General features: G+C 47.6%; 1 protein-coding gene across 1 annotated transcript in view; it reads right to left on the bottom strand.

The window, feature by feature from the left end:
* The window catches only part of PRRX1 (paired related homeobox 1), a 40672-nt gene that overhangs the window by 7161 nt on the left and 13174 nt on the right, over positions 1–20337 (bottom strand). The window lies entirely within an intron of this gene.

Here is a 20337-nt window from a genome sequence, read left to right as displayed (position 1 = left end):
AGAAACAAAAAAGTTCAAAATGCATCTCCCCATTCCGGACAATTCTAGAAACCTTTTCTGGCCATAAAGGATCATGAACACCCGTTCTCTTGGCTTCAAATCTCCAAGGACTACCCTTACTGGGACGTATTACAGCCCTCTGGGGTGAGCACAAGTCCTCTGCCAGCTCTTCCTGACTGAGAAGGTGTGCCCATCTCTGAGTGAGGGAAGTGCAAGGAAACAGCTATTACTCTGGGCTTAACACAGCCAAGGTAATCCTGTTCTCTGTATATAGCTCCATTTGGCTTAAATGAGGACTGCATTCTCTTATTCTCCCTTCATTCAGACCGGGAGGTATCAATTTGGGCAGAGATGGGGAGCTGTGAACAAAGAGATGTCAGACAGTGGAAATGACACGTGACTGATACGGGCCTGAACAAGAGACAAGCACAAAAGACAGTTTCACTTGTATGCTTGCAAGCCAAGGACATGGAAATACAGTCAGACAGGCATGGATAGCATTGCATTTGGGAAGCAAAAACCCAGTAAGAGAGAGACTGAGCATAAGTGCGTTGGATACTATTGACTGAGGAATGTGTGTACTGAGTTGTGCACTCTCCAGCAGGCCCCTCGCCTTGCCCGGGCCAGCAAGGTGCTGAGCAACAAACTGTGCGTCGAATAAGAGCATATATTGTTTTGTGCCTGGTTTGTATTTACTCCAGCAACAAATCAGTACATCCATACTTCTGGAGTCACGCTTATCACTACTGCCTGTGCCTATGATCACTGGAGCAACATCAGTGCTGAGATAACTATGAAATGGCTTTTCTTAGCAAATATCTGCTCTGCACCATCTCTCTTTTTTCCACTGCTGTTGCACATGCCAATGTAAAAGCAGCGATGGAGCTATCAATGCATGGGCACTCTCAGGTACTGGCAAGCAGCAAGCGATGGCTCCAGGGGTTTGAAAGCTCTTTATTAAAACAAGCTGGAGGCTGTGACACTGGTTTTGCTTCTACTCTACCTGTACCAAAGCATGTTCACTCATCACACCAGTCACAGCACAGCAAATACTTCAGTTACTGTAGGAAGCCACACTGAAGGTATCTGCTAGAAAGCAAGGCACCAGCCTACAGGAGCGCAAGGCCACTGCTGCCTTCATAAAACAGCCCCGTTCAGGCTGCAGGACTGGTATGCCATCGCCTTGCACTTGTCTTTCTTCAAGTCCTCTGGTGTGGGGGGGGGGTACCACCAAAATCATCAAGGGTTCTCATGCTTCCGCAGCCCCAGCCTTCAATGCTCCCAAGCACACTGAGCAGAGCCCCAGGTGGGCAATGTCAGCATGGTACCACTGTCTTACATGGAAAAACAGTAGTTACACCTGGGAGGATCTGAGCCAATATACATGTCAGCTTGCATTAAAGTATATTGATCATTGTATCTATACAAATGCATGTGCTAGTGAATTATATTTTAAGTTAATCACTGTGTTTCTTGGCCCAGATGACAGTCTCACCACTGAGAGCCCAAGGGCTTGATCTGCCATATACAGTTGCAGAATATCCCCTCAACGGTCATTCCTTTTGCCATATACAACTATGACATCTCATCTCTTCTCCAGGGGGTATGTTAGGCACAGGGAGAAGCTGACAAGGAAATTAAAGTCTGCAGTTGTTGTCCTCACCACCTGTTTGTGTTGCTTATCACAGCCCATCTGGTAACAGTTACTGCACCTGAATGCCTTTGGAGGAAGGCCCATCCATTTGGGAACAAAAGGACATTCCTCTTAAATTAAAGTAGGTTTTTCAAATTCCTGCAGGTTTACGGCTCCATCCCCAATCCTTCTCCAACAGCCTGATGATCCCCAGCAGACTCCCTTTCAGCCTGGGGATTCCTGGGTGCAAAAATATGTCCTCGGTTTTCTTGTATCTGAGAGGATGTGTTTGGAGACCAGTTCTTAACAGGCACGTTGAATCATAAAGCTGAGCCGGGAAGGGACCGGCAGAGGCAGAAACGTGCAAGAAAAACAAATGCACCTAGGAATCCTGGTGCATTAAAACAAGGCTACAGGTGAATCTATCCTGCTTAGGTGGTGGGAAGCGAAGTGGTGAAGCAGAGGGATGGGATTTAACCACTGCTTGTGCAGAGCACTATACATGCACTTCTACCTGCTGGGGGGGTTTAGTGCTGTCACGGGGTCCATCCCTTATACAGAAGCAGAAAAGTCCTGTGCATTCCTCCCTTGACTCATCATCTAAGCCTTTACAAAAAGGGTCAGTGCTTTCCCCTGGCTCTGCTGGTGAGCTTCGATGTAGTTGTGCTGTTGTGCACCACACAACACGGCAAACAGTGAAGAACAAGCCTCAGGGCACAATCATCCCTCTGAATGGCAGAAACACTGCAAGACCAGCTGCCATAGAGGCCAATGTCAACATGGGTGTCTGGCCTCCTTCGGAGTTACCCATTTGATGTTATTTTCTAATCTAAATCCTGCCTACATCGACTGGATGAAGAAATCTGCAAAAGCCTTTGGGACCCCTTGGGAATCCCCTCCAGGCCTTTGAAGAATCAGTTCCTGCCCAGAAGATGACACCTGGCTGGGGGGAGCATGAGCCCAAGGCTCTCTGGCCATTGCTCAGATCCTGCGTGACAGTTACACATGAGGAAGGGTGAGCACATCGCTCTGGGGAGCAAGAAGAAGGGCCAAAGCCTGTAAAATGCTGGAGAACAAGGACCCCTCCTGCCAAGCACGTTAACACAATTTGCCTGGTTTCCTTCTGGCGTACAGCGAGACACCGGTGATTCACAGCTCACCTCGTAATTACCAGACCCAAAAATAGCAGGGCCAAGAAATGGAAAGTTGCAGGCAACGGCCGCGCTGCAGTGACTCACGGTCGGGTCACCGCTGGCTAACATACCTCCAGCATCAGCTGGCACGGAGCAGGGACATGAGTCACCCCCTGTACAGGATGTAGCCGGATGGAGGTGGCTCGACAGCTAAGCACAACCTGCGACAGCAGGGATAGGATTTTGAGATCTCGTTTCACTGCACTTCTGGAACAGCATAACACAGCTAGATCCAAATGTCTACAGGAGTTACTTGAGTAGCAGGAAAAGAAAAAAAAAAAAAAAAGCTGTATTAGCCCAGAGTGCTGCTGGGTTGATCACTCCTTGCATTTTGCCATCCAGACATGCCATATGTTGATTAAAAACTGCTAACGAGGGAATGCAGACACCTAAACCCCAGGTGTCTGCAAATGTCACCTTGCTCACAGCAGTCACTGGCTGCCTTCAACATGTCAGCAGGGTTTTGGGGTTTTTTTTTCTGCCATTATTTCTTTATCAGGAAACAACACTGAACAGTGAAAAATGGTATTGCTAAATAGTGCTGACAGCACTAGTGACTGGAGACAGCAGAAACGCAGAGAAAAGGAAAACAGCTATAAAGCTTTTTAGATGGATCAGAAGTCTTTCATCAACATTCTTCTAATCAGAAATATTTTATTACAAGCAGTGTTCTCAAAAGCTGAGCTGCTTGCAAATGCATCCCCCAGAGAGACTGAAATGCACGTTCTCCTCTCAGAACCCAGTGCTGGAAAATCTGGGAATTTAATTTCAAAATCCCAATGTTTCATGTTGGGCTGGGGGATTTTGTTTCCTGTTTCCACATTTGTGTTTCCCCATGTTATTTCTACATTCACCCATGACATGCAGATCCTGGTGTCACAAACAAACGCACTTCTGGGACACACCAAAGCATTTTTAATTGCTCCTAGATGATACAGTATGTCCTATTGTTTTTCCCCTTGCTCATCTCCTCTTGCAATGAGGCAGATCCACACTTGGAGACGCTCCTTGTTGCGCAGCGGCTGCCCTAGTGTCTGTGACCATCACTGGGGTACCATCAGATGTCTGCTGTTGGGATGCCATATTGAAAATACAATGCATTATAAAGCAAAACAGAGTTGAGAACTAAATGCCTACATATAAATTACAAGATCAGTATTTTTTTTCCACCAATACTTGCAACCACAACATATTTTGGATTTCCCAGTTTGCAGGAATGCTTGTGCATACTTGCTTTCATTCCAGGTCAGAACAAGAACTAATTTCCAGATGGGATTTGCATTGTGTGGGCAGTTTAGAAAAGTTTTGATCTGTTCTATTAAGTCCATAACCAGCTATTATAGTACATTAATTGGATCTGAACTGAAAGTAAACAATTGGATTTAATTGAGGGACAGAGACATTTAACCACAATATCATATATAGTAAGGCAGGAAAGATTTGTCACACCAGTTACATAAACTGTAAACCGAGAAAGGATTCCAGGAAGAAAATAAGGAATCACATTATAATCATAGCCTTCAAAATAAGAAGTTACTGCTAAAGTTTGGACACAGATTAAAGAGAAAACAAGACAAATTATTTCATGGGAAAAAAAAATCTAGAAACTAAAAACTCTTTTAAAATAAAAAAAATCCTGCAAGCCAAAAAAAGATAAAGTTTTATTCAGAGTAGTGGAGAAAGAAATTAAAAAGGAGTCTAGAAAGGAGAGGACCCAGTTTTTTATTGGGTTTAAAGTTAAATTTTAAGAAGCTTGAGTAGAAATATTTCCATAGGTCCCCCCTGGCTCCGGGCAGACTCCTCTCCCCAACACCAGCCATCCAGACAGTTACATCCCTTTGTAGGCTCGTTTCAGTTTTATTCGTGCTCTACTTTACTTTCAATTCATTATATCCCTCCAAAGTATCACAACTCTCTGGGTGCAGGGCAGCTTTGTCAACTTACATCGTAAAAACGAAAACACAAACCCCAAACCCAAAAGGTTTAATCAAAGCTAAAACAAGGCACCAGGAAGGGGAGTGGGAAGCAGGGACAGGAACATACAAAATCCACCTGATAAAAAAGCCCTGCCCCAACTGATTTGAGACAGGTCTCAAGTGATTTTCCACTCATGCAGGATGCTGGAGACGAGCTAGTGTGCCGCAGAACGGGGCTGCCTACAGGCAGGGGGTCCCACCACCATCGCTTGCATGCAGACGAGATTGCACCTCATCTAAACCAGCTGACAGACACCAACAGAGCTCGGCGCCCTGCCTGGCCAGAACAAAGTTCACTTTCCAGCCTGAAAACATCGCTTTGGCAGAAAATGGGGGAAAGCCTCACACCTCTATTTTCCCTCAGCTTGTTTTCTGCGTCTTTGATCAGGCTGGATGGCCAGGTCAATCACTGGTTTTGCAGCTTCCTTTCCTGAGCATCGCCTGGAGGGGCCCCACTCCTCTGGGCAGCAGGAGCCCATCGCCCAGCAGCATCCGTCCTCTTCACCAGATGTGAGCAGGGACCGAAGAGGGGCAAAGGCACCCACACGGATAAGATTTTGTGCTTGAAGCTGCATGAATTATCTTTCTAAAAGCTCCCAGGAGAGAATGAACTTAGGTTTATATGTATTTCCGTGCATGAAAAGTATTTTCAAATGGAAATAAGGTTTAACTTCAGGGTACGCAAATGCTACACAGAGAAGTTATAATTACCCTACACCAGACATCACAAATGTGGGCAATATGGAATGAAGATGATGCTTATAAGGAAACTAAATATGTTAAGGTAGGAAATGCCTATTAAGTCACGTACTGAAGCTAGCCCTGATGAGCAGCGATACCAAGCCCAGCTGTACAACCGCGATAACAGCAGGTTTGTGTTTGTGATTACAGGTCAGACTAGAGAGATCTCTGAACTATCATTTCTTCCCCCATTACACGACCCCGGCTGAGCTTTTTTCTAACCTTTGCTGTTTACTTTGGTTTTTTTCTGCACCATCTGTGTACAAGACCTCAAATTATTTCAATTACACAGAAAATTCAAGTATCTGAAGTTCCTGTCTTGTTAAGATCACAGGAACACAGAAAAAAAAGAAAGAAAACAACTAAACAGATGCTATATTTCTTTCAAAAGCCTTCGCTTTTGATTATCTCGTAAACTAATCAGGTTCAATCTTTGCAAATAAAAAATGAGTTATTTTGTGCATGAGCATGGAACTTCAGAAAGGCGATACTGAATTTTTCATACAAAATCCGAGTTTTAATATTAAATGGAAAAGCGTGAGTATTTTCAGCGTTACCCGCGGGACTACAGCAGTTCCTCTCCAAAGTGTCTGCAATGTGGAACCTATCAGGATAATTTTTAGCTGACCGCATACAAACAATTACATATCATTACAGAGCTGTGAATAGCTTTTGCATGGATAGCGTGCCTATGGTCTCCCATTGCACTCAGCTCTGCCTGCCAGACTACGGGAACTCACTGAGGTCCTGTACAACCACGGCTTCACCAGGGCTGACAGCGAAACCCTCGCTGTCCTCCGCCAGGACAGGCGCTCAAGCAGAGGACACCCTGCCTGCACCGTGGCCAAAAGGGGCATTTCCATGTGGGTTTCAAGGCACAGCACCACCTGGTGACTCTTGCCCACCAGGAAAAAGGTCTTGGGGTTGTGGCCTTCCTGATGGAGAGTGTGTAGACACCTCTAAGCTCCTGAAAACAAGTTTCTAGCACGCAAACAATCTTTACTCAGACTTACCAGGCACTGCAGGGACCTGAGTGCAGAGGCATCCCCTGTGCTCTGCTCTGCACCTTTGGGGGTCTGCAGAGCTGGGGATCCAGTCCCCCTGCAACCCCTACCTGCTCTGCTCCTGGCCCACAGCATGAATTCTTCCCTAGCAGCTAAAAGCCCTACCCTACAGCGAATACAAGGCAAAACTCCTTTTCAGGGTGGTTTCAGCTCTGGTGCTCTGCCTCTCATCTGGTGGGAACCTGCAGTGCACGTGGGCAGTTATAGTGGCTAAGATGTGCATCCTCCCTAACAACATCTATGTTCCTGCTTGCTGTAGTTGACAGAAGAGATATTAAAAAAAAATAAGTAAACACGATCCAATGGAAAACCAGACAGTCTCCCTGGAAAAACATGACATTAAGTGTTAATTACTGGGAGAACAATATTTGCGAGGGCAAAAGTATACCTCCTTCTCCAGAAATTGATACAAAGCCACTGAAAGTCCCCCTAGGTCCCACAGACCAGTCTGAGTTCTGCTGTAACAGCTCTGCTTTTATATTCGCTGGGGTTTTCCTTCTGGGCATCCTACAGCTCATAAGGCACATGGCTTAGTCCTGCTCTTCTAACAAGCCTTTCCGCTGGGTCTTGGGGTCAGAGTGTTCCCATAATACAATAAGTGCTGTATGGATCTCATAAGCTCCAAGGCACAGTATGTTATGCATTTGGAATTCCTTGTATGCTTTTATACTTTGTTTTACATATTGTAATTTTTATATGCATTACCACATTGATCCTTGGAAAATTAATTTAAAAAAAATATAATCAAAAGCAAACACATATTTTAAAAGCCTGCCAGCGGCAAATCATGTTCTGTGAGACTGCACTTTGTAACTGACAAAGAAACCAAACCACCAGACCGTGGCAGCAATCCAGCAGGGTGGATTTACCAGGCTCGGGAGGGGACAGGATCCAAGGGGGCTGTAGTCCCCCCCAAGTCCCTCATTAGGGTAGCCTGATGCCGCAAAAGCATTGGACCCATGACAGAGGAGCAGAAATGCAATCACACAGCTCCGCCAGCCAAACTCCATGACCATACCCGAAGGTATTATATCTGAAACGGGTCTGTGCTTCCCAGAGCAGCACTCCTTTGTGATGACGTCCAGCCGCTGGTGCCAGTATGACCACCAGACCTTCCCTGGAGAGCTGGAGCACCTCAGCCTTCACAGACACTTCCTTATTCTTGGGTAAGACCTGGGATCAGTGTGTTTGGCAGCACTGAACACGTGTAAAGTCGCAGCTTTGCAAGGTCAGGAGAATGACTTCCAACGCCTACATCCTCTTCCCCCCAGCTCCCCTTCCCATGCCATGTGTCCTGATTTTCATTTTAGGAACAGCATTCATGCAGCCAAGATCAAACTTCCTAACCTCCGCCCCGCTCCATTGGTATTTTCTCATTTCCAAAGCTGCCTCTCTACACTCTTGGCCCCTTCCCTGCTCTATTTCATTCCAGATAACATCTTTCTCCTCTCCTTTCCAGCATCCTTTCTTGTCCTTTCTACAAAGGCTTGAAAAGCCAAGTTGTGTAACACTACCCCTTTTAACTCTATCATGCACACAGTGTATATCCAAACCAGCACAACTGCTGAGAGTATTCTTAAGAGTCACCGCTGCTCTTCACTTGACCGTGTAGCAAGGATTTCCCTTGCAGAAGCAGACTGGTGCACCAGGAAAGTGCCAGTATCCACGTCCACCTGGATACCACCAGCTGTGGTATCCACGACAGTGGCAACAACTGTCGTGACAATTAGGCAAGGACAGGTTATTAATCTATTTTCCACGCTCATTTTCTCCTGCAGTGAGCTCCATAGGGTTACACGTTAATCAAAAGACATAGAGTATTATTTCCACCTGCTTTCTTGTTGTATTTACCTGGTGTCCCCTTTCTCTTTATGTACAGAAGTGTCCTATAGCTGGACATGAATCACCAACAGATGTCACCTATGCCCCAGGTTTCACGGACCGATATGCCCATTGACACCAAGCTGCTGGGACAAGACTTTAACAAAAAAATGTAGAAGGTGTTAAGGAGGCTCCCGCGCTGTAGGGACCAAGTGTGGGGTGGATTTTGATTCCTTCCACAGGAAGGAGACCTTAGGAGAGAGCAAAAACGATGCAGTACTGGTGCTTGGCCCAGGGGTTAATGGGGTGTACTGGAGCCAGGAGCACAACACAGACAATACTACGGGTGCTCCAGCCCTTCAGGAAGGTACGCTTCAGTCTTTTCAAGGTCTCTCCAGCCCTCAGAGTAGTCCCGGAGACCAAAATAGATGGAAACCACTTCCACCCTCTTCTGATGGCCACAGATTCAGAGGGTTGAACCTCCCTGTTAGTAGTCATGCGAAAGGATGCATCAGCCAGAAGTCACAAAGTGCGGACTAGCAGTCCCCCTCCCACTGCACAGCCACCTGAACTCTGGACAACACTACTTTTACTAAATTTTCTCTTTATTTAAAAAAGAAGTGGCAAAAAATCCTCATGAACTTTAGCTAGAAAAACTTTATATGGGGGAAAATCAGAGATAATTTTGTAAGAAACAGAGAAGTGTAAAGGAAAAAAAGGGGGGGGAGAAGAAGGAAAAAAGGAAAAAGGGGAAAGGGGAAAAAGGGGAAACAAGGGAGAAAAAGGGGGGAAGGAGGAAGAAGGAGGAAAAAGGAGGAAGAAGGGGGAAAAGGGGGAAAAGGGGGGGGAAGGGGGAAGAAGGAGGGAAAAGAGGGAAAAGGGGGGGAAAGGGGGGGAAAAGGGGGGGAAAACAGGGGAAAAGGGGGGAAAGGGGGGGGAAGGGGGGAAGGGAAAAAAGAGAAAAAAGAAAATTAAAAAAAGAAAAACGGAAAAAAAGAAAAAAGGGAAAAAAAAAGAGAGAGGAGAAAGAAAAATATTTTGCCATGATAGAAAAGGCCCGCTTCGGGGGGGATTTTTTTTCAGCCTATATACACGTTGCAGATTAACCACTTGGCATTTCAGGCCTTTCAACTGGCTCATTTCCAACTGCTGTGGCAGCCGCAAGAGTCTGCAAACGTTACCCAGCAATCTCCCGCCCGCACCGGGAAAGACTGACTCAAGCTGCCCGGCTTCATGAATGTCTCCGCTTGTTCAGGTCCCCACGGAGGCCCACTGTGCTGCTGAGAAGTGCCATTATTAAACATACCCATCTCAACTGGATCTGGAAATCAACTTGGACGTGTTTTTTTGGTACGTGGGACTCGCGCGAGCAGACAGACAATGACCAGTGGGATGCGTACGCCAGCTGGCCCCACCGGGAAGCAGAAACACTGTTCTCAATGGATATTTCATCTGTTTATTGTTGAAATATCCAGGACTGCAAACTGCATGGCACAGAATGACTGTGCCGGGACCACGGGGCGCCACGGTCCAGGAGAAGGGGAAGTGCAAACCACAGCGGGAACATCAAAACCGGCTCTCCAAAGGCTGCACTCCCCTTTCATTACCATCCAAGAACAAATATGTTTCAACCAAATCAGACCACTACTGCCATTGCCCCTACCAAGCAAATTGGACCAGAGGTGCTGCAGAGCTTCACTTAGAAATCCAGACTTTGACCGCTAATGCATTTTATGGGTCCCTCTTGATCACAACTGGAAAAACAACGGCATCTGAGATCCAGAAGTAAAAGAACTTGAGCCTGGCTGTCAGCATCCAGCCCACCTGCCTCTTCCAAGGGCTGAGCATCCTGACCTGGAGCGTGCTCCTCGAGTGGGGGATAAAGGACCTTTACATCCTGTATCGCTACATGAGGCAAAGGGATTGGAGCATGCAGGGCCATTTCAAAACAACTCTTTCTCTTTCCCAGGTCCATAGTGAAAACGTGCTCTTCTAAGGCCAGGAGACAGGGAGGAGGGACAAGGCTGTTGCTGGGCTCTGGGGTCTTTTTGCTGGACACAGGAATATTCAGCAAAACACGAGGGCGGATGGGATGGACCACGGGCTCCAGTGTGCTCTGTGCCCCAGCTCAACGGGATGCGAAGGAAAATCAGGCTCAGATCCACCTCCATCCTTAGCCTCTCCTGGATGGCAAATGCATTTCACATTAGCTAATAAATTGCTACATCTTATGTTTCTTAGCCTGCTGGAATGATGAATATTTTGGAATGTATTTTGAATGGTTCCCTGCCAGAGTTGAACAATCATCTAGAGATTTTAAATCAAAAGGCTGAAATATGGAAACCTCTGTATTTCCACAAAGTTCACTGCAGTTTGAAAAGCACAAGTCCCAGCAGAGAAGGCAGAATAATGATTGTCAGAGCCCCTGCGAATTGGGGCAAATGAGCGATATATTGGAAATGACAATTTCTAATACAGAGTAATAATCTTTGCCTCCAGGTGATGAATATATTACAGGATATCTGCTGATTGCTGCCCTTAATCTGGCTGAAATGTCAGATACTCTAACCTGGAGGATCAGACAATTTAGGGGACCTGTATGGATATGCACGATATCTCAGCCACAAAGCACTGCTTTCGGTCTGGTTCAGGGCTAGCAGATGAATGCTGCCATTCTAGCACAATTTAACAGAATTTAAGGCTTTTTAAAGGCTCTAGCAAATTAATTACATCCATTGCCAGACTAGGCACATCCTCACCTAACAGAGGAGTATCTCGAAGATACTCAAAAGATTTGATGGCTCACCCAAGGTAGCACAGTTGGAGAAACATGACTATGCACCCACGCTGTACCCCGTGCTCCTGCTCCAAGAGCCGCATCCCGCCAGCTGCGGGAGCCCAGATCAGTTCAGCAGACACCTGGTCACCATGCAACAAGGGCTGAGCAAGCTCAGCATAACCCTAAAGCTTGGATGCAAAGTCTCCATCGATAAAGCAGACCAGTAAGTGGTCTTGTCTCATCAGAGCAACCACAGATGGAGCAGGTCCAGGAAATAAGCTTCTCTCTCCCCCGTGGAGATGGGCCGTCTAGACACATTGGCAAAGCCACGCTGCCGAGTTTGCAGTGCTGCATCCTTCTTGTATACAGCCTGTCAAATACAGCAAATTCCTGTCCCCCAGCCTGTTAGCATGGGCATATTTTCAAACTTCCTAGTGTCAGTCACATCCAGAAATGCCAATTAGGTTTAATGAGAAATTTTTAAACAGAAGATTTTTTTCTCTAGGAAAACATAATTTTTTGATCAACCCTCTGGCAAAATCATTTGCTGGTTATTTCATTATGTCCATTTTAACTAACAATTAGAGTAAAAATAAAAAAAAAGTTGAGTACAAAGTACTTTTAAGCCAAAAACTCTGATATTTGAATATGAATTGCAATTGAAATTGTGGGGGGAAAAAATATTTCTCCAAATAATAAAAAACTATTGAACCAAACCTATGGGAGACAGTTGATGTTTTTCACTAGAAAAGCAATGATGTTTGAGGATATTTAGAGAAAGCATGCCTAGCCTCAAGGCCACATTCAACACAGTAGGTACATGTAGGTTTAAAACTCTTCCCCCCTCCAATGACTCCTGGTGAAGCGCAGAGTGAGGGATTTTGCTCCAGATAAAAGTCCTCCTGAAATCAGTATATGACCTTCCACCAGATTCAAGTTCATGGGAATCATTAGCGTATATTATACAGACTTCTCCATCGTCAGAGGTCCTTAAAAAGAGCTAGAGGAACAAGTGTCAGGACTAGCGTAGGTCAAACAGCATGTGCAAATTTGATCTTGCCCTGGGGGAAAGGAGGACTGATGACATGACTTCATCAGGTCTCTGCCAGACTCATGACCCTGAAGCCCACACCATGTGCCATGCTCTCGATTGAAGCCGTATTTGGGGAAAGAGCTTTGGGAGATGGCAACAAAACCAGCACAAAAGCAAAGCTGGGGACAGCAGATAGAGGAGCAGGGTGGGATTTGGCAGCCAGGGAAACTCCCTGGCTCCAGCTTTCTAAACGACTGTAAGCAAGCCAGTCTGTGCCTCCGTTTCCTTCCTTGCTTCACCTTGCCCATCTGTTTAGACATCCCACTCTTGGAGGATGTGTTGTGCCACTCTCTTTGCTCATAACCCATCTAGTAGTCCCATACTTACAGAGGTGCAGACAAAAAGCAGACCACTTCAAAATAAACCAGAAGTGGGATGCGTTCACATTACAACTGTGTCATTCATGCTGTTGAGTTTCACAGCACAAAGAATAAATTAACAGCAAGTAATTAAAACACTTTCAGTATATGGTATGAAGGTACACAGCAACTATTTCATTCCAGTTGCGTATGCAAATGCTAGTTAGTGTATTTGTGAATATTGCAGACCGCGTTTCCTAGCTATCATCAGTGCTAACAGTGAGGATCCACATCGATGCTGGCTCTGCTCTTAACCCTTTGCAGAAAAACTGCTGGTTTTGATTCATAAATGAAGGCAGATAGACTTATTTCAGGTTAGGGGCTCCACAGCTAGAAAGCTCAAGAGCCTTCCGCTTCACTTGGGAAATCTCCACCAACCAGCCTCTCTGGTCACAGAAGCAAGTGTGCAGGTTATTCCCTGTCAGAGGTGGCTTCCTTCCTTCTCTTCCTCATGCAGCTCTCTATACACCTCCCACAAAGGGGTACCAGGGATGGACACCATGGCTCAGGCTGAACACCCTCTCCTGCCAGCCTCGGGTCCCAGGACATGTGCTGGAAGCGCCGGCAGAAATGCTGAGCTGGGACTGGTAAGCAGCTGTGAGCAGCCAGACATGAAGCTCCTGGCCATGGGCCATCGCCAGGCCACATCCCTGCAGGCACATCCCTCTGACCAGCCCCAGGCCACTCACACCAGCTTTTCAGGCCCCTCCTTGGTCACAGAAATTGCATTCAAATGGAAAGACTGAGATCCCAGCATGGGAATCCAGTGTCCTAATATGCTAACAACTGTACCTGCAGCCTGGTCAGAACCTGGATCTTCTGAGATGGGTCAGCTGGGAACGCCCTTCAACTTTGGGCACGAGGGACAACTTAGAGAGCGGTGCTGGGTGGAACGAAACATACCGCATGCAGATCCTGGAACATACATATTGCTATGCAAAGACCACTGCCACGCAACGTGGTGCAACAAAGATCTGAGCGCCCAAAGAGCCACAAACCAGCTCAGAGACAACTAAAGCAGAACAGTCTGGTCTTGAAATAGGTCCTCTTTTTCTTTTAAGCACAGTTCATTAAATGTTTGCTGGAAAAACAGAAAAGCATTTTCCACAGAGAAGAGGACATCCAAGAAAAGCCCTTTCGGACATAAATTGGCAAGAGGCTCCCAAGCATTTATCTTCAGTATAGAATGTGCTCTGTCAGGAGGGCTGTAACTAACAATACACTGAAAAACATGCCACAGACTTCCACTGTATTTTACTTGGCGCTAAGGGGTTATTCCTCAGCACAAAGTATTTGCAACTGGCATTGGTTAAACAAGAAATTACAACCTTCAAAAGACCTATTTAGTGTCAGCTGCAGAAAGTACAGAATTTGCCATCGGCTTCGATGACAACAGATTATGCCCCATAAAACACTGCAAACACACTCGGCTACAATGCTCGGCGCGAGCTGCCAGTTCAGCGGGGGGGACTGGGGACTCAACGCTTCCTGCCCCTTCTCGGGACACTGCCGCCTGGTTCAGGACTGGTGACACCCCTCTCCCTGACCCTCCGGCTCACGTGCCTGCCAAGTTCAGCCACAGGGCTCGAGACATGGCAAGCTGATTTCTGCAACAGCCTTGCAAAGCCAACGGGCAGCCAGCAGAGGTGGGCTTGTGCTGGCTCTAGCCAGCAAAGAACCCCTGAGCCACACAGCAGTATCTTCTGCCATTTGGAGCAAAATACCCCAAGCTTGTTAGCCCCACAGTTCATTAGTGCTAAGGAGGAATAAGAGGGAAGTGTCTCATTATCTCTGTGCTGGATGTTCAGCTGGGACAGACTGAAGTCAACTGCATGGAGTCAAGAGGGCATGGAACCCAATGAACGGGTTACTTGGCTCTGTGCCTAAGGTGGTGATTTGGGAGCTCCATCACCTCCTGATCCTACGCAGCTCAGCTACATCCCGGGATGAGAGACAGCTGTGCTGCCCCTGTCCTATGGGATTATTTCCACCTCTCCGAGGTGAGGAAAGAGCTCTGCCAGCAAACTCCCCAGGCCCTCAAACCTCTTTCCACTCTGGCTTGCTGAGCACTCCAGAAAAGCAAACCTCAGAGTCAGGAAACCTTCCTGGTGGTTGCTCAGGACAAGCGCCGTGTCCATGCAGGAGTGCACGCGGAAGCGCTCTGCGGAGAGTGTGTACACCTGGGGAAGGAAAAGACCATCACCCAGCCCCCTGCACTGGGATGGTGCTATCTCAAGTTAACCTGGAAAAAGCAATGGAGATTCTCGGTCCAGAAACAATCACAACCACTGCTCAGAGTGGGCTCTGGAGAGGTCAGCCTGAGCTGGGTTTTCCTGCTGCAAACCCTGAGCCTGCTCAGGGAGCTGTAAAACACTCCTGTCCCCGTGCTCTGCAACAACTTTACCGTTTCCTTCCCCAGCTGAAGTCAGAGAGGTGCAGCTACAACAGACCTACAAAGACACGGGTTTATTGGGCAAAGACCCTTTGTTTACCTTGCCCTGGTAGGATATTTAACCATTCAGGAGGCTTGTGCAGCAACAACAAAAATGAAAGGGGGAAAGGAGATTTTTTGCACATAGCTGCAGCCTGCGGCAGGCAGCCTACCCCATGTTAGCACGCACTGCTCCAGCACTTGTAAAGCTCAGACGCCTGCACAGCATCTGCAGCCTTTGAGTTAACCCCTGCTCCCGCAAGCCCAGGAACTGGCTTGAAATGAAGTGTGTCTGTGAGTCTGTACTGGGCTGGGGGAGAAGGGATGGATTTGTCTTGGCTATGTCACCCAGCATTGTTTGTGTACAGCAGGAGCAACCTAAACACCACCAACCTAAAGATTCAGGGACCATAAGTTGGACTCTCCCAGAATCACACAATTGCCTCCATAGGAGACCAGCATTGAGACAAGCTCCAGACAGACTATGCCTTCTCTTGGTGCATCCTCTGGTTTCTTTTAACCTCAAAGCTGGCTGAGTCTCATCCTTCTGACTTATACGCACTACCAGAGATGTACTTTTTTTTCAACCCCAGGTTTTTGCATGACCCCAGAATCTGGAGCTTAAAAAAAAAAAAAAGAACTAAGAGCCACAGGACTTCAAGGAGTCACAGCAATGCTGAGACCAGACTTTGGTCCCACTGTACTGGCATGGCACATTTGGGCGGTAAGCAACAGTTCTCCCATAAAGGCTTCAGGCACTCAGTAGCGAGCCAGGCAAAAGCTGGCATCCTGGTAGTAAAGGTCTACCTTTGGGCCAGTTGGCCCAATTTTAAAAGCTGAAGTGTGGCAGCTAAACCCCTGTGCAGAGCCCTTTCATGCTCAAGCCACTTGCAGTCAGACGCCTAACTACAGGCTGAAATGCCCAACTTGAGGCAACCGCACGGGAAAATCTTGGCCATTTCCCACTCCAGATGTCAGATGGCATTTTCAACAGGGCAGACCCTGGAGTCCTCTCCTAGCTTTTTGTCGGGGAAAAAAAAGGTCTTTGACATTTACTCTCCATACACAGAGACTCAGAGGGAGACCAAGCTAACATTGTCAAATGATTGTATTGGAATCATGTTTTGTTTCCCAACCTCTGACGGGAAGAAGCGTATCAAACCGCATGTCATCTGCTGCCACAGGCTCGTTCCTGAGTAAGCGCCTGCCGAATTCACAGTGGATGCAGGGACCACTCCCAGCTTAGACACTGATTTTACTTCGTGGATAGTTTAAGTGCCCCTCGTGAATAGAGACATTTTCCTGAATCAAAAGCAAGAGGAAGAAAAATCCAAGTCTTCACATAAATTAAACCCAAGTAATATTTCGACCAAATCTGTGCCCAGCGTTAGAAGGATTGCAGGAGTGGGAGATGAAAAGCTCCTTTTAAGCTGGAGAATTCATTCCCTCATCCCTGATGAAGGACGAATGGGTTACTAAAACAAATATTATATTTCATTCTGGCTAACAGCACTCTGATCTTGCCTTACATGAATGGGGGGAGGCAAAAGCACACACAGTGATTATCATTTATGCACAGATGACTTCAAGTCCTTTTGCTTGCTGAGCCTGGGCTGTGAAATGACATATAGGTTTCTGCCACAAACCTCTTCTGTTGCTCAGGCGTTTATTTTGCAGTTGCTCTTGCAGTTTTATCACATCTATCATCCTGCACAGAGGTAATAAAATACTAAAACTCCTCACCCCTGGGCACAGGCTATATCTTTCCCTGGTTACCTGCCAGTCTATGGCCAAAGTCGGAGTCCCAGCTTCACTGCCTGCCTTGGGAAACCCGCTGCTGAACTCACCCAGAGCCATGTCCAGAGAGAGTGGTGCCCCTATCCATACATCTGCCCTGTAGCTCCACCACCTCTGGTTGAAACAGGCCAGGCTGCCCCAACACAGTGTTGAATCTCTGCAACTGCCCAGACAGGTCTGGGGTATCCTTTCCCATCCCCCGGTCCCTGGTACCCAAGCTTTCAGATACAGCCGGTCACCAAAAGCTCCCCATGCCTCCAGTATTCACACAGAAAGGGCTTCAACTTCTCTCAAACCATTAGAGAAAATGAGCCTGAGAAATTTCAAGGCTTGAAACCCAAGCGCTTCAAAAAGTTACTGCCGACAATAACGACAAGGGTAATACCTCCTGTGTTTGCTAGAGCAGAGAGTGCATTTGCAGGGCAGAGATGCTGCCCTCTGGCTATTAGGTCTCCTGCTGTGGGTCTTGCCTTAAACTGAAAAATAAAAGTGGGAAAGGTTGTCGGAAAAACCCCATCGAAGATGTCTTCCCCTCTCCCTGCTCTCCCTCCTCCTTGCTCCCTGTCACGGTTGAGTTCAAGGCAGCCTGTGCCTCACTCAGAGCGCTGCTTGCCACGTTGGAGCAAAGCAAGTTGCAGACGGGCCTCGGCCCTTTGAAGCAGCCACAACAGAGAGGACATCCTCTCTCGAGGGACATGCCGTGTGGGGCTGGCCCAGCCACCAGGACAGCAAAGCCAACACGCAACATGTAGCAGGAGAGGGGCAGAGACGGAGAGGAAGCTGCAGGCCAGAGCTTGCACCAGCCTTCTGCAGGAGCTGGGTACCCGGGGAGGAGACTGTGTCCTTGGATAGGCTGCTCTGGGCACCAAACCCCTTGGAGATGTCTTCCAAAAGGGCAGGCCAGCTTCCCCAGCTGGTTTCAGCTGGGTTTCTGGAGAAATTGCTTACAACACAACACGCTCTTTGCCTCTGATCCCTCTGGCAGTTTTTTGAGTTGTCGGCCAATTTCAACCAGTACTTGACAATTTGAACATGAACTGCAAAGATAACAGCTCTTACAATTTTCTTGAAAACGCAGTGGCTCAGTAAAAGGAAAGAGGCATTATTAATGCTTGTGAGAGACTGGGCAGCTGGTTGAGCCCAAGACACTCAAGAATCCAGACCAGAGCGCATTGCTGCTCTGCCAAAGTAAAGGGAAACCCCAGCAGAGCTCAGCCCCGATTGCTCCGTGGGCATCCCAGCCTGGAGGTGCGCAGCAGTAGGAGCGTTATTGCCAATGGCTGCCTCCTTCACATCACACCCCCTCGCCTTCTTCAGCGAGACCAGAGCTGGAAGAGGCTGAAACTCAGGACTGGCTGCCCAAGCCCCAGGTTTCAGTACAGCTGCGTCAGTCTTTTTAACTCTTAAACCAGGAGAACGCAGGGACCAAGGCGGTGGGGAGCACAGCGCCGACCGCATCCGTGTGCCCTGCGCAGGGAGGGTGAGCAGCCCATGCTCCTGCGGGACCCGGGCCACACCACACCATCCACCCGTGTTTCCCTCCCCTTTTCCGCTGCCACAGCCCTTTCTGTGGGCTCGGACCAGTAGATGGCACCAGAATAACAGAAAAGCCCCTCCGGTTCTGCCCTCCGCATCTCTCCAAATCCTCCCGTAGCAGCGTCACTCCCCGAAAGCAACCGGTAACGGGCAGCAATGGCTTTCGGCTCTCTACTTTAAAAGCCTGTTTGGAGCTGACCTGAACAGGACTTCTAAAAGTTTTAGCAAACAAATTCAGGAGAGGAAAAAAAAAAGGTGGTTTCTTTCCGTTTTGAGGCTTATAAGATCTTTTTTTCCCCCTCAACATAGGTGCTGCTTTTAAATGAAAAATAGAATCAAAGTATTTACCCAAAGCATCTGCTTTCTCCGTAATTATTTTAATTTGGAGGAGGATCCCCCCTCCAGCTAGAACCAATGGAAATTTCCTGTGTGCTGCAGTTGAACAGAATCTGCATTTCTCAATGCAGAAGCAATTCACCCAAGAAGTGACTGGATACATATTTAGGTAGGAAGGTGCCCTTCTCTTTGGTGTTGTGACTTCTGACGTTATTAAAGGAATGTCTAGTACTTCCTCCCAAGCAACTTCTGCTATTAGCAGAATGACAACATCCTTGATGTGTTGGGTTTAGCGTCCTCTCAACCCTCTCAAAACAAGCAACAGGACCAGCTTGGGTGGGGGTGGGCATTTCCCCGGGGAGGTACCTGCCTCGCTCTTTCATGCCACGCGTGCAAGCATTTTTCTCTTTACAAAGAGGCTGCCCTAAAGCAGCATTAACAGTCAAGGGAACGGCCTGCAACAAAATCCAGCCACACCACGGCCAGTTTAGGATGACTCTATCCACATCCACGCCTTGCGGAGTACTGATCAGAGCAGAGGACAGCTGCATGTTCAGAAGGAGGACTTGGGCAAAGATGACGGTGGCCTCCAGGGATGCTCGCTGCAGCGTGGGCAGGACTCCCCCAGTCCCCTGCTCGGCTGCGAAGCACAATGAGGTGTACCTGAGCACTGCACAGTGATGCTGAACACCCTGGAGCTGCGGCCATGGGTCTGCCTTGGGGAGGTTTAATGTGCTCATGGATTTTTTTCAGAAGCTTGAATCCTGCCTGATGTCAATCTGGGACAAATTCAGAGACCTTCTGACTTATCACACCTGGGACTGAATTTGTGGCTCAGCCTATCAAAGTTTTAAGAGGAGTTTGATTATTTTGACCTTTTCCCCCCATCCTGACTATTAATCATACCGAAGCAAAGTGTAATTCCTCCAAACCAAACTATTTGGCAAACCGTTTCTCTGCACATTTTTTACTTAACAGCCCTTCTAGGAACAGAGCACATTTGGAAACCTCTGCGCTTCCATCCTCCTTGGACAACAGTGTGTGCAAAAGCACGTGGCCATAAGCACTGAGCATCAGTGCTGGGAAATGCCCAGCCTAGTGTGGTGGAGGAAGGCTCCCGTCCCTGTGGGCTCAGTGGCAGAGCAAAGGGCCAGCCATGAGGGCTTCGTGCTACGAATGCTCCTGGGGGAGCCACCTTTCTGTGGCTCGTTGGCCATTCCTGGTTTCAGCAGGCTCCTCCCTGGCTGGCAACAAGCTAACACAAAACGGAGCGCAGATGCAGGAGGCAAAAGATGGCTCTAACAATTGTGGCCCACCCTATCGATTTGGAACCCCTCTGACCTGCGAGGATGCTGAGCATATTTATCCCCCTCCCCACCATTGATTAGATTTGCAGCTCTCCTAGTTTTCCTCATTTTACCCACAGTCAGAAGCATTGCAATTACAAGAGACACCATTCACATAGACTCTCAACCTGGCCAGAAATACCAGAGATCTCATGCAATAGCCTGTTTTCTTCAGAGCTGCAAGTAAGCTCAGAAGAGGTCCCAAAATACGAGAGCAGGTTGGACTCTTTCT

Source organism: Phalacrocorax carbo, chromosome 6, assembly GCF_963921805.1.
Source record: "Phalacrocorax carbo chromosome 6, bPhaCar2.1, whole genome shotgun sequence".
Lineage (NCBI taxonomy): Eukaryota > Metazoa > Chordata > Aves > Suliformes > Phalacrocoracidae > Phalacrocorax > Phalacrocorax carbo.
The sequence above is the reverse complement of the archived record's forward strand: the minus strand, read 5'-3'. Positions and strand labels throughout refer to the sequence as shown.